This window comes from Triticum urartu, chromosome 7, assembly GCF_003073215.2.
Source record: "Triticum urartu cultivar G1812 chromosome 7, Tu2.1, whole genome shotgun sequence".
Taxonomy (NCBI): domain Eukaryota; kingdom Viridiplantae; phylum Streptophyta; class Magnoliopsida; order Poales; family Poaceae; genus Triticum; species Triticum urartu.
The window spans coordinates 657,821,017-657,835,466 of NC_053028.1; the positions used below are offsets into that span (position 1 = coordinate 657,821,017).

General features: G+C 44.3%; 2 non-coding genes across 2 annotated transcripts; both read right to left on the bottom strand.

The window, feature by feature from the left end:
* Positions 1–12,248: 12,248 nt before the first annotated feature.
* On the bottom strand, positions 12,249–12,322 carry TRNAD-GUC. Its single transcript has one exon. It is a non-coding gene; the product is annotated as a tRNA-Asp (tRNA).
* Positions 12,323–13,498: 1,176 nt separating this feature from the next.
* On the bottom strand, positions 13,499–13,571 carry TRNAF-GAA. The gene has a single exon. It is a non-coding gene; the product is annotated as a tRNA-Phe (tRNA).
* Between the last annotated feature and the right edge of the window lie 879 nt (positions 13,572–14,450).

Sequence of the window (14,450 nt, forward strand, 5' to 3'; positions counted from 1 at the left end):
CGTTCCGACAGGGTCAAAATGGCCCGAGCCGGCTTTCTTTTCACTAGATACCCACTCCTCTCTTTCCCACGCACTCTTTGACCTAGTTGGTGATCAAGCCCCTCGACGATGGCGAATCAATTTGGGGGGGGGGGAGGGAGGGAGGCATTGACAGCGATGGCGTAGAGTACTCAGAGGTGGACAAGTGGCTCGCCAACGACAGCTTCGCAACGCAGCCACCGCCATAGCCTACATCGTCGCCGCCGCCTGCCCACACAACCACCGTAGCAGGAGATGTCGCTTGAGTATCGAGCGGCGAGGGCTGTAGCCAGAGCTGCCATCACGGATCCGCCCGGCAGCCACAACTGGGCTCCCCCAGGCGGCATTGAGTAAGTACCCATCCCTTCTTCCTCCTCTATTCTTGCCTTAATTAGCTAGTGGATGAAAAAGATTAGGGGTTAGACCCTGGATCTAGTATTTGTAGCCTCATGATTAAATGGATCTAATCTTGTTAGGCTCTGGATGTAGTTCATTGAGGCTCTAGATAAACTTGATGTAGTGTTGCTAGCCTCTGCATTAGGGATTCCATGTCATTGTTGTGGTTAACCTATTTGAATTAAAAAGGTTGGTGTAATGCAGTTCAATAATTGTTTTTGGACATAAATGCAATTTGAGTACTTAAAGCAGTAGGATGATCATTGTCAGCTTTGCACAGATGCGAGCATCTCCCGATTCTTGTCGGCGATGACAGGGTTGGTGGCGAGGAGCTCCACTACAGCTATGGCATCCACACGCTCCAACTCCAGTTGAGCTAGCTCAGCGTTGTGCTCCTCCAAGAGCGCCAGTTTGTATTGCTACTCCGCCTGCAACACGATAAACCTGGATGCCATGCCGCCCATGGCGTCGATGACCATATCCTCCTCCGCTGCGCGAGACGCGGCGCATCCTCCTCCGCGACCTCCACCATAGTCAAAGGTTGAGCCGCCTCATTGTGGGTCTGGTGTCGGGCATCCATCGTGATTTAGGCATGGTGCTCCAGTATCAGTTGATTGTACCATGTAGCCAACTAGCACACCATGGTGATGACGGATGCGAACCAGGGGCGTGGACGACGGACTAGGGGCTCGGGCAGTGGGAGGATGTGGTCGACGATACAATTTGGGGGAGGAGGGGTGGGGGGTGGGGGGTGGCCGACCATCTTTAAATAGCAGAGATATGCAGAAAGGCAAATGTTCAATATGGGCAACCGAAATAGGCCTCTCAGGCGACGCATCCACGTGAAGGCAAGTACGTGGACAGTCGGTCAAGCCATGTGAATGTGGGCACGCGGCGGGTTCTAAAGCCGGCATATTGTTTTCGCGAAGATTGTGGGGTGTGGGAGTCCGACGTGACGGATGTGTGGACTCCCACAAAGCTCTCCTAATCTATGTCAAGGCTGTGCTTCTGAATGTTAAGATCGATCCGACTCAATTTAGTGATTCGCGTTGGATGGTTAAAAGTATTAGGACGGGTACGGTCTAACCATTTTAGAGAACTTTGATGAGCCCGTGTTGGAGATGCCTTAACAGGGAGTGGTTGAGGCTGCTCCTGCGAAACGATGCGTGAACCAAACATGATACCTCACTTCATGGGACCATGAAACACACCATTTGGAAGCTAGCTACCACGTCGAAGGTCGATGTACATATGCAGATGTCTCCACTATAGATTACGTATGGGGCGTCCGTACTTTATTTGACACGGCCTGATGAACACCTACTATATCTGCCCGTCGATAACGTGAGCACTGAGCGGAGTGTGAGCGTGCATGGCTCGGGCAAAGAATATAATACACCTGTAGAGTGGGTGAACCGAATCCTCGACGCCCGTTAATTCGGTTTCGTGCGTGCGAACCACTCGCCATGAGCCCGGACTCATCAATATCAGTATCACCGCCACAGTTCCACTCCGAGAAAAATGTCCACTCCACTCCACCAGCACGTATTTTCTTGCGCCGGCAATTCGCTACACTTACGTAAGCACGTTTGCTGTTGAGCTTCTCCAACAAGACTGTTTGGGTACCATTGTCAGTGGCACAGATAGCAATCCTAAGCTGCTTCTGCACGGCAGACAAAACGGCGAGTTAATCGCATTTATAACTTATAACTTATAACTTCTATAAATCCACGTACCCTACCCACGATTGGATTTCAAGTGGCTGTTAGCGTCGCACGGCACGGCCCGCCGGACGGCCGTGTGGTCAAACGCTAACAAAGTATCCGGCGGCCAGGGCCATCAGCTTAAGAGTGCCGCTAGCAAAAGCGAGCGTGCATTGCCAGAGCAACGAGTGGCCTGAAGCAGCAGAGGGAGTGCGAGAGATCGAGCAGGTGAGCGACTCCTCGGAGCATGCATGTGTGCATATGCTGACAAAAGGTGGCATCAGCGCTGCACGCTCCACCTCATCAAGCAGTAGCGCCAGTCTCATGCTTTTCAAAAAAAAAGAAAGTTGTACGCAATTGCTTGTTAGTTTGGCCAGTATTTTTGTCTTTGCTGACCGATGCACCATCGGTTTTGACTGGCACCGAGCGCTGTTTCTTCCGCCCGCAATCACAGGAGTGAGTGGCGATGGGTTTCTCCCTGTTTTGTTTTTCAGGTCAAACAAACAACCTAACCAACATGCTCCCTGCCGTGGTTTTCCGTCGTCGACTTTGGTGGTCAGGTCAGCCTCGCGGCCGAGAACAGCACGCGCGCGCATGTGGCGACGACGGCGGCGGCAACAAGGGGCCGGGACGCACGACACGAAACCGATGAGAACCTACCCGACTTCTTCTCCGGCCACGTGAGCCGGTCGTGGGTGGCGCCGTCGCGATAGTGCCGTCCGCCGTCTGTCTGCCGCGCGCGTGCCCTTCTGACTCATGTGAGGCCCCGCCCGGCCCGGCCGCCGCTGCGTGACAAGTCCATGTTATGAGGGCTATTTTAAGGGCGATCAGTAAATTTTCTCTCGCATCCCCCATTGATAGCGGGGATTAACGCACCGACGCGAATGCCAGAAATCGCCATTCAATCTGACCGTATACATTTCAACCATATTTTTTAATAAAGCAGATAAAATTCATGCAAACACGACGGATTTTATACAGACCGGACGAGATTCATTACATTTTGAACATATTTTAAATAAATCAGCTAAAGTTATTTGCACGTCAGGCCGCGCAGAGCTCCATTCACATGACACTGACACACTACACTAGTCTACGGCTGGCCACGACAGATCATTTTTGTCTTCATCATGTCCAGCAGTCCGCTCGTCGGACTGTCGTGAGCCCGGAAGTTATATGATTCAGTGCAATGGGCGGCTCGCTTCCCCATGTTCGGCAATGCCGGTCATTGGAGTGGGACCGTCGCGACGTGCTTAAGTGGGAGGGAGAGGGGAAGACGATGGCCTGCAACCAGGCAAGACACCGGCTGTGTGCGCCGACGTCGCCTGGGCGGTGGCCTTCATGGGACCCAAGCGACGATGCACCCCCCCTCGGCGTGTTCTACTTCACCTCGATGACCTTGACAAGTGCGGATGTGTTGGACCCCGCGTCGCCGAACTCCACCGGCAAGGCACGGTCACAGACACGATGATGGTGGACGGCGCGGTCGCAGGCACGGGAGGAGAGGTGCGACACAGTGTTGTCCACGACAGTCATGATGCCTGTGTCGCCATGGTCCACCGCGTGCCAGCCTAGAGCAACACGCCACTACTCGGCGAGCTCGCTTAGAGCGGCGAGTTGCTGAAGAGCTTTTGCCTCCGCGAGCTAGCCTGCAGCCGTCTGGACTGTCGAGGGAGGCGGAACATAGAGTTGCCTGGGTGGTATCCGACGGGCTCGAAGGGCCACCCAGCCAACTTGTATGCCGGAGAACTCGTCTTCCTGCTCGCCGGATGCCATGGAACTTCTGGAAAAAAATGATGTGCAAGGAGGAGATGGAAGCGGAGTGTGGTGTGATTTTTGCCCACCATCTGGCATCGTTTAAATAGTGGCGGAGGGGGTGGCCGGAGCCAACCGGCGTTGTGTTTAATGGCGGGCGGCTCACGGACGGACATGTGGCCGAAGTAGATTTCTCGGCACACGCATGAGTTTTAATGGAAGGCGAGCAGTCCATGGCCGTTTGAATGCAGCAAGGAGGCGTGTTCAGCCGAAGGAGCAGCAAGCGGTGCTCTCTCAGCCGGTGCCCCGCTTCAATGCCGACAGTTAAAGGTCATGTCCGTCAACGCGAACCTCCCGTCTGGTCCAAGCGCGGCCATCAATGCCGGCCATTGCATGCTCTAGACCGGCAAGAATGCGGCGAGGCAAGCGACGCAGTGTGTGGGATGAAAATCACAAAAGGGCCGGTAGGGGGTTTCGGTGGGCCATGATGGTCAGACACGGAAGCTGCTGTGCTACTCCATCGATCAACCTTTGCGCACAAGAAGACCGCCCTGTTCTTGTACCAGCAGCAGTACTACAACAGGGCGCCGTGGAAAGGTTTGACATCTGGATCCATCCTACTACGTTCATTCATTACAACCAGACGGGTATCGGTTTCGATGATTTTCAAACCCGTTGCCATCATTAAATGCTTGTCCAGGTGCCATTCCCTGATTTTTACTACAGTGTTGGTTGCTTAAGACTAGTCACAGACTCACAGTGAAGAGTAAGTTAGAGTTGTCTATGTTACTACCTTCACAGTGGATAGTAACATATGTGTTGTGTCATGCATCATTTTATTTATTAGGTTATAGACTCATATTTTCTTAATATGTGTGATGTTACAGTAAGGCCCCTCCCAATGATCCACCTTGTACAGGTGCTAAGCCTTCCACGTAGGTAAAATATCTGATGTGGTAAGTTATTTAAGGAGAGATGAGTGTGGTGACCCCAGAAAGAACCAATGCTAAGCGCGTGAACCTAGACAAAATATTTAAAAGAAGGGAGCCCACCAATACATGAAGAGCTTTAGTTGCTAAATCATTAAATGAAGTAAGCTTAGCAACCATAAGCTAAGCACCTATGCATTGGGGAGTATAGTTGTTAAGCTATTTAATGTGCTTAGCACCTCATCTAAGCACCCATGCATTGGCAGCAGCCTAACTAGCCATGTTATCACATGACTTTCTTTCTTCATTAATTACATGCCACATCATTTATATTTATCTAGATAAATATGATGTTACTATCTATGTTATTCCCACTATGGGTAGTCTAAAACATAGTGCTTGAGGCTGCTCCTGCAGACGCCGCGGAGGGCGTACGGGCGTTCGAATTTTACTTCACCAGACCTGATCGAACACTTACTAGTAGTACTCGTCGATGACGTGATCAGGAGCAGTGAGCATGGACGCATCAGCAAAGAATGCCAGGAGGAGAGTGGGTGAACCGAATCCTCCTCCTCCTCGTCGTCGTCCATTAAATCGGATTCCTGCGTGCGAACCACTCGCCATGAGCCCGGTCTCGTCATATCCATATCACTTCCACAATTCCACTAAGAGAAGAATGTCCACTCCACCGGAGCACCATACGGTTTATTATCTTTCGCCAGAAATCCGCTACGTACGTACGTACGTATGTTGGTGAGCTTCTCCAACAAGACTTGGTTGGGTAGGAGTAGCAGAGCTGACAGCAATTCGTAAGCAGAGGGGCAACATACGTACCACACACATTTGCACAGAACAATATGTACTGTGTCACCACACTGAGGGGTTACTGCCAGTTATGAACCGCGAGTTAATTGCACTTAAATTTGAAGTGCAGCACACCGAACCTCTGGCCCTTCCTTGGAAAAATTGCTCCGTACAGAGGCCTGATTTTCTTTGTCATGCTGGCTATCGACCGACTTGGCGTCCGTATGGTCGTCGACTCACGAACCCCACGGCAAGACAGACGTAAAAGCAACGGACTTGGACGTGCACCAGTGCACAACGGACTTGGACGTGCACCAGTGCACATGCCCTATCCACGATCAGACTTGATGAAGTGGCTGTTCGCGTCGCACGTAAAAACACTAAGACCTTGTACGATGTTAGATATTTAGAGAGATGTTTAGAAAAGCAATGCAGGGTTTTTTGAAACACCGGTGCCTATTTCTAGAATAGAGAAGCCGAATTAAGTGTCTAACCTTCATAAATAAGCACTGATACTTAAAAACACTGATTTACTCCTCTAACCACATTTCAGATGGGGCCATCAGCTTAAGAGTGGTAGCTGCACTTTTTGGGCGGGGGATAAGGCAAGGCTCGGTCAGGTTTAAGGGTGCGTTTGGATTGCAACCAACAGCAGTCATACCAAAAAATTGGAAGGCCCATGGAAATTGGCTAGCGCTTGGATGGCAGCCAAAATTTTGGCTCGCCCGACGGTTCCGCCAACGGCCAGTGCAATTCTTGCCAACGTATGGGCGAGCTGGCGGCGCGGAAAAGCTCCGCCAAAACATTGGCGGCGCCCACGCCCGCTTCCTCCGTGGGGTCTGCTTAATTATTGCAGCGATTAACTCGCAATTTACCTTGAAAACTAGGGCTGGAATTCGAGCCGAGTCGAGCCAGCTCGGCTCGACTCGCTAGAGCTCGTTTCGTTAACGAGCTAGCTCGACTCGACTCGTTATTATAACGAGCTCAAATCCAAGATTGGCTCGACTTGTATAACTCGCGAGCTGGCTCGTTTAGCTTGTTAAGCTCGTTAAAGATATGAACATAAAACCCTCAAATATTATAAAAATGATTATGTATATATTACACATACATATCACTAACAATAGTAATTTCCTTGTAACGCATGAATCTCCTAGGCGGTTGGGCCTTCAACGGCTAGGCCTTGTGTTGTGCGCCTAGGACATAGGGTGCTAAGTGGCTGATCTATTTTGTATTGGGAGTGGCTAATTTTTTGTACCGAGCCTAACGAGTTACACGAGTACTCGTGAGATTGGCTCGTTTAACTTGATCTATAAACGATCTTAAACTAAAGCTTGGCTCGATTCATTATTCTTCGAGTTCGAGTCGATTCGAGCCGAGTCACGAGCTACTCAGTTAGCTCACGAGCTTCGAGCTTTTTTTTCCAGCCCTACTAAAAACGATTTGTAGATCCGCATATTTCTCCAGTCCCCTGATCGTCTGGTGGTAGGTACTCCTTTTATTGCTCAACAAATCCGCATGTGCATGCATGAAGATAGCTACGTAATCACCACATAATTAGCATGAGTCGTGTAAGTTTGTTAATCCGCTATAAGCAGTAATTAATTTGTTTATTATACTTGTACAGTCGAGTAACAGCCCTACCTCATATAACTACTTCTGAAAAGCACAGAATTTTGTTACCTAAAAATGGGATTTTTTTTTTGACGATTGTAACATATATATGTGCTTCTGCATGCCATTTTTTCGTTACTTTATGTGTATTCTAGCTATTAAAAAAACATGTCACATTTTTTTGCGGGGCGTGTCACATTTTTTATGACTTGGAATAAAATGAAGCATGGATCAATCCTAATTTCCAAAATTTGCCACGTAGTTGGCAGCAAACAAAATGGGAGCTCAATGATTTTGCCAAAAAATTGGTAGGTACATATGGCTCTAAACCAAACAAGAACAGCCAACCAAAATTTTGGCCATGCCCTCACTTTGGTCGTGCCAAAAAATTGGTGAGGCTAGTTGGGGCACAAACCAAATACACCCTAAGTCACTCACCACTACTAGAATACACAGGTTTTGGCCTGACATCCTTGGCAAAGCTCACGTGACAAAATTTGGCCTAGTATCTATCGGCATAGTGGCTGGGCAAAGAAGAGGCTTTGCGGTCGCGAGCATGTGGCTTAAAGCAGTACCGAGGGAGAGAGGTCGAGCAGGTGAACGACTCCAGGGTCCATGCATGTTTGCAAATGCTGCCAAAAAGGGCATCACTAGTGCGGTGCACATTCTACCTCACCAACAGTAGTGCCACTCGTGCAGGTTCTCTGATCTCCTGCCCTGAGAAAAAATATATTCTAAATACAGTAGCTTTTTATTTTAACCACTAGTCTTTTCTATAGAAGATAAGTTTAACCAGTAGAGGCATTTTGTCCTACTGACGGTTGACCGATGCACCATCGGTTGACTGGAATGTGTGCTGTTTTCCTTCGTGGACGATGATCCGTTTGCTCCCGCGTGTTGGGCGGCCAAATTCACTGTTCTGACCCTTATGCGAAAGTTTAGCCCGATTTGATCCTATTTATAAAAAGGTTTCGGATTTGACCCTTTTTGTACCGCCATAGACGTTGGCGGTAGGATATAACAGGCTACCGCCATAGTCAATGGTGGCAGGCTTCTGGTCAATATGATGACGTGGCAACGATGTGGCAAGTGCCACTCTTGGTGGCGGTAGGACCTGGGCCGAAGTAAGGAATGACAGGAGAAGATCTTTTCTATTTTTCTAAATACAATCACAGGATATGTATGCTTCCTTATGTGCAAGATATTGTGGCATCTTCATTCAACATCTTCACGGTCCATCGGCTACCGTGCCACAATGGTGTCCTACGCTTAGTAAAAATGAAAAAACTAACTAGTCTAATTGATGTTAGATATGGATTATTGTCAAAAAAATTGCTTATCATTTATAAGGAAAGTGTGTTTTTAAGGAATGATATGAAAATATCTTCTCTCTTTCCTAAATACAATCACATGATGCCAAGGAAAAAATATGTTTATTTTTTTGCTCAATAAAAATGAAAAAACTGGTCTAATTAATGTTATATATGGAATATTGTCAAAAAAATTGCTTATCATTTATAAAGAAAGTGTGTTTTTAAGGAATGATAGGAAAATATCGTCTCTCCTTCCTAAATACAATCACACGATGTGTGTTTCCTTATGTACATGATATGTGTAAGACATCAAAAATGTTTTCTTTTTCTTTATTTTCTTTACCATACTAAAACTACGCCTGGAGCACTTGTGTTAAAAAATGTTTTGTGTAGCACTCACATATATATGTGCACTTACGAAACATGTATATGGCAACCGTGTGGCAGATTACGAAACTGCCACACGCATCCAGCGCCGTCAGTTTCCTCCGATCTTCTTCCTTTCCCGCACGTCCTCCCCGACCGACCTGCCGATCTCCTTCCTTTCCCACACGTCCTCCCGATCTCCTTCCTTTCCCACACGTCCTCCCCCGATTTCTTTCCTTTCCCGCACGCCCTCCCCGATTTTATCAGGCACACCCGCTCGTGCTTTCCTAATTTTCGTAATCATCAATTATGGCCCTACGCGCCTTCCCGATTTTCGGCAAAAATAATGCTTGGACTAGGATTTGATCTCTGGTCTGGTAATCAACAAAGGGAGCTAACCACCTCACCTATGACACTCATTTGTTGAACAAGCTAAGGGAAATACTGTTTTTGATATGTTTTTGCCTTTAATATGTTAACACTGAAAAACTTTTTGTTTCAAGTATCGTGGTAACTTTGATCATTGGAAATAAATTTGTTGAACCCGCCCCCTGGTAATTTCTGTAAATAGCACGATGACATTCACACCATAGACCTGATAATTTAGATACAAACATCGTGGTAAATTTAACCATTGGGGAAGACAAATGTGAAAAGATACCTGATAATTTATATGTAAATAGATGGTAATATACGTAGCGCACATCTGATAACTAAGGTAGAAACACCATGGTAATTTTGACCGTAGGGAATATATCTTTTTTTTTTGAAAAAATACTTCGGTATCTTCTGTGTAAATAGCACGGTAGTATAACTCCCTCCCCTGGCATTTTTATGCGTAAATAGCATGAAAACATATGCACTATGATAACTAAACACCATGATAAGTTACCCGGGGGGGGGGGGGGTTGTTGCTGGAACATATCCCTGATAAATTTTGTGTAAATAGCATGATTTTTTAAGCACTACAGACTTGATAGGTTACCTAGAATCACCATGATAACTTTTTGTCCCGGGAAAAAGTTGTTCAAAACACCCCCAACAATTTTTGTGTAAATAACATGATAATATAAGCATCGCATAACCGATAACTTGCAATATAAACATGATGCTAACTTTTTTACCAAAGGAAAATAAGTTGTTAAAAACATACACTCGCCTCGTGCATGGGCCTCTTGGATGAACACAACACATGACGTGCCACGGGAAAGTCACATAATATTTAGTGTCATGAGGGGCACACATGTTATATGCATGATAAGTTACGCAAAAACATCATGGTAATTTTTTACCTATGAAAAAAGCTACCAAAACACACCCAAGTTTTTAGGTGCAAGTACCATGATAATATACGAACTGTAGACCCGGTAACTCATGTACAATCCCGCATGGTAACTTTCACGGGGGGAGGTTGATGTATATATACCCTGATAACATATGTGCAAGTACCACGGTATTTTACATATCAAAGACCTTATAACTTATGTACAAAACACAATGGTAACTTTGAAGGGGTGTAGTTGTTGAAGCATAGTACCTGATACGTTCTATGCAAATAGCACGGTAAGTTATGCAACACAGGCCTGATAACTTGCATACGAATACCACGGTAACTTTGTCCTGAGGAGAAATCATGTGGCGGACGTGAAGAAGTGGCAGTTTTCTCGGGGGTGGGCGCCCGAGATGTGCGGGGGAAGCAGGTTTCTCGGGCGAGGCTGTGGGGTCGTTTGGGAGGAGGTGAGGTCAAAGGACGAGAAATCGTGTGGTACTTTAAAATGAAAGAAGTAGAGGTGTGGCAGTTTTGCTTATATGACACACGTGTGCCAAATATCACAGTCCATCTAATTAATATTCATGTATGTGCTTTATAATTTATGTTAATATTTGAATCAAATTCTATATTTTTTTGTTCACGACACAAACATGTGTCATGTCATATGTATCCATACTTTAAATGACATTGTAACATTCACTCGATAGTAGCATATTAGTTAACATAATTATCTTACCCCGGTTCAATAGTGAGAATAATTTGAAATTACTAAGTGTATGACACAATTGTGGCACGGTAACCGATGTACCTTGAAGATGTTTAATGGAGATGCCACCATATCTTGCACATAAGTAAACATGCACCTGTAGTAGAAAAGATCATCTCTTGCCATTCCTTAATAGAAAAACTTTCCTTATAAATGATATTTACATGGTTAAAAAATGTTTTTGATAGTAACCCGTGTGTAACATCAATTAGGCTATTTTTTTCAATGGTATTGGGCAAAAAATATGAACATTCCGTGTGTAATAAATATTCACATAAAGATCATCTCTTGTCATTCCTTAAAAGAAAAACTTTCCTTATAAATGATATTTACATTGTAAAAAAATGTTTTTTGATAGTAATCAATGTGTAACATCAATTAGGCTATTTTCTCCATTGATATTGGGCAAAACAAATAAACAATAAAAATTTATGAACATTCTGTGTGTAATAAATATTCACATAAAAATCATCTCTTGTCATTCCTTAAAAGAAAAACTTTCCTTATAAATGATATTTACATTGTAAAAAATGTTTTTTGATAGTAATCAATGTGTAACATCAATTAGGCTATTTTTTCCATTGGTATTGGGCAAAACAAATAAACAATAAAAATTTACCCTTGGCAATTATCAAACCCAAGACCTACTGTCGCTAACGTACACACTCTAGCCAGCAGACCATCGAAGCAGTTCATTACTAGTGGGCCACGCACATTACTTATGGCATTCAGTTCGGCCCAGGTCCTACCGCCACCTAGTATGGCGGTAGCCACTTGCCACATTGTTGCCACGTCATCACGTTGACCAGAAGCCTACCGCCGTTAACTATGACGGCAGTGAATTAGTCGAATTTGCAGAAGGTACTAGGGGTATTGCTCTGAAGGATGCTCTTTGACCGATAGCTACATAAACACATATTACACCTTGCCCTTTTTGATTGAGAATTGTATCTGTCTTTTCTGTATACTTTCCCCGTTCTATTGCTACCGCGGGTCTTATGCAATCGATCGGATCAGAAAATCGTAATTTTGGATTCCATTCAAAAAAGATTGATTTTATTACGACATATAAAGGAAAGGAATTCCAATCAAAACAAAAAATACTGAGTCTCTTAAACAAGACCCATTTTTTCATGAAAATAAAGATAGTCAATTTGACTGGACTTAAGACTTTATTATGTTTTCTGATACAGAAAAAAGTCTTCGTTTATTGGGAAAGAATCAATATACTTTTAATGTCGAATCGGGATTCACTAAGACAGAAATAAAGCATTGGGTCGAACTCTTCTTTGGTGTTAAGGTGCCCTAGTTCGGGACTGACGGGGCTCGAACCCGCAGCTTCCGCCTTGACAGGGCGGTGCTCTGACCAATTGAACTACAATCCCCGCGGGGTGTATGGCATACCCATTCTTAAATAGAACCATAAGAAGATTCGATTCGTCTTTCGTACTCTAGCGCCCATTCCCATTTTGGGCGGAACAGATCTACTAATTCTTTTATTCCAGTTAGTAAGAGGGATCTTGAACTAAGAAATAGACCTAGCAGCACAAGAAAAAGGCTTTTTCTTGTGCCGAATAGACGATTAAGAAGACCTGCAATCCCTCCGAAAAAGAAGAAATTTTAATTTGATTGTTCTCGCCTTTGCCTTGGATTCTCTTCAAAGTTGGGGATAAAGTAGCCGGAAGACATGGGAATAAAGGGATCATTTCCAAAATTTTGCCTAGGCAAGATATGCCCTATTTGCAAGATGGAAAAAGGATAACGGTAGCCCTCCCATTAACTACTTCATTTTCATTTATGAATTTCATAGTAATAGAAATCCATGTCCTACCGAGACAGAATTTAGAACTTGCTATCCTCTTGCCTAATAGGCAAAGATTGACCTCTGTAGAAAGACTGATTCATTCGGATCGATATGAGGACCCACTCACAAAAAATACAAGAAGTCGACTAGGCGGACTGGTCCGAGTGAAGAGAAAAAAAAGCCATACGGAACTCAAAATATTTTCCGGAGATATTCATTTTCCTGAAGAGGCGGATAAGATATTAGGTGGCTGTTTGATACCGCCAGAAAGACAAAAAAAAGATTCTAAGGAATCAAAAAAAAGGAAAAATTGGGTCTATGTTCAACGGAAAAAAATTCTCAAGAGCAAGGAAAAGTATTTTGTTTCCGTTCGCCCTACAGTGGGAAGGAAGAAATTTAGCAACACTTTTCCCGCAGGATCTCTTGCAAGAAGAAAATAATCTCCAAATTCGACTTGTCAATTTTATTTCTCATGAAAATAGCAAGTTGTAATCCCTAATGAAAAAAATAGCTCCATGAGCAAAAGCCCCTGTCATGATGAACCCTGCAATATATTGGTGATGAGTATATAAAGCAGCTTGAGTAGTAAAGTCTTCCTATATTGGGAGTTACTCTACGTATTGCTTGACGTAAAACCAATAGTGGATTTGTTTCTGTCTTTTGTTGAATCTTTTTCACGGCTCGATAGAGAATTTGATCCGATCCATCTCGAGGTATTTGGATCAATACCTATTCGGTGGATCTTTTTTTTTTTCTCTGCCAGGAACCAGATTTGAACTGGTGACACGAGGATTTTCAGTCCTCTGCTCTACCAACTGAGCTATCCTGACCTTTTCTTGTGCATCATCCTAGTAGAGTATTTGTATCTATGTCAATTAAAAGGACTAAAAATTAATTAAAGTATTTCAAATTTTAAATTTGAAAATGGGGGGGGGGTAGTCCTATGCATTGTGCATGGTTTACTTAAATAAAACTTAAAAATAGCCCTTTCGAATTCGAATAAAACATCAACAATCGGAACTTAAGTTCCGGTTGTTGTTTCTTAAATTTTGGTTGTTGAATTTTGTCATATCACGAAGAAATCTATCCCTCCCATAGCAATAACTAGAATTAAAAAAAAGGGAATGACAAAGCATCTGGGAATAAACGATTAATTTTAGAATGTCTTGTTTAAGAGACTCAGTATTTTTTGTTTTGATTGGAATTCCTTTCCTTTATGGAATACCATTCTGAACTTAATTAACTATTTTCATTTTCCCTTCTTTTTATCCCCCCGTCTTATCTTATATGGGGGATAGGCTTCCATACCATATATCTATATATGGAGTATACTTGATATATAAATAGATATAAATAGATTTAAATGAGAAACCCTTCTATATATTTCAGAACTATGAGACAGAATATTCTGTTTTCTTATTTACTCTTTACTTTATTTTTTCTATTTAAAGTTGATCAATTTACAAAAGGATAATCCTAGAATTCCGTCTGTCTTCTGGATTTGGAGAAGTGCCGATTTTCAAGAACGCGAATCTTATGATAGAAGATTCGGCAGCTACTGCAGCCCCTGCTTCTTCGGGCGGAACCCCAGGCTGAGGACTTACTCGGAATGCTGCCAAGATATCAGTATCCTTAGTTTCATACTCTGGGGTGTAGTAAGTCAATTTATAATCTTTAACACCAGCTTGAAATCCAACACCTGCTTTAGT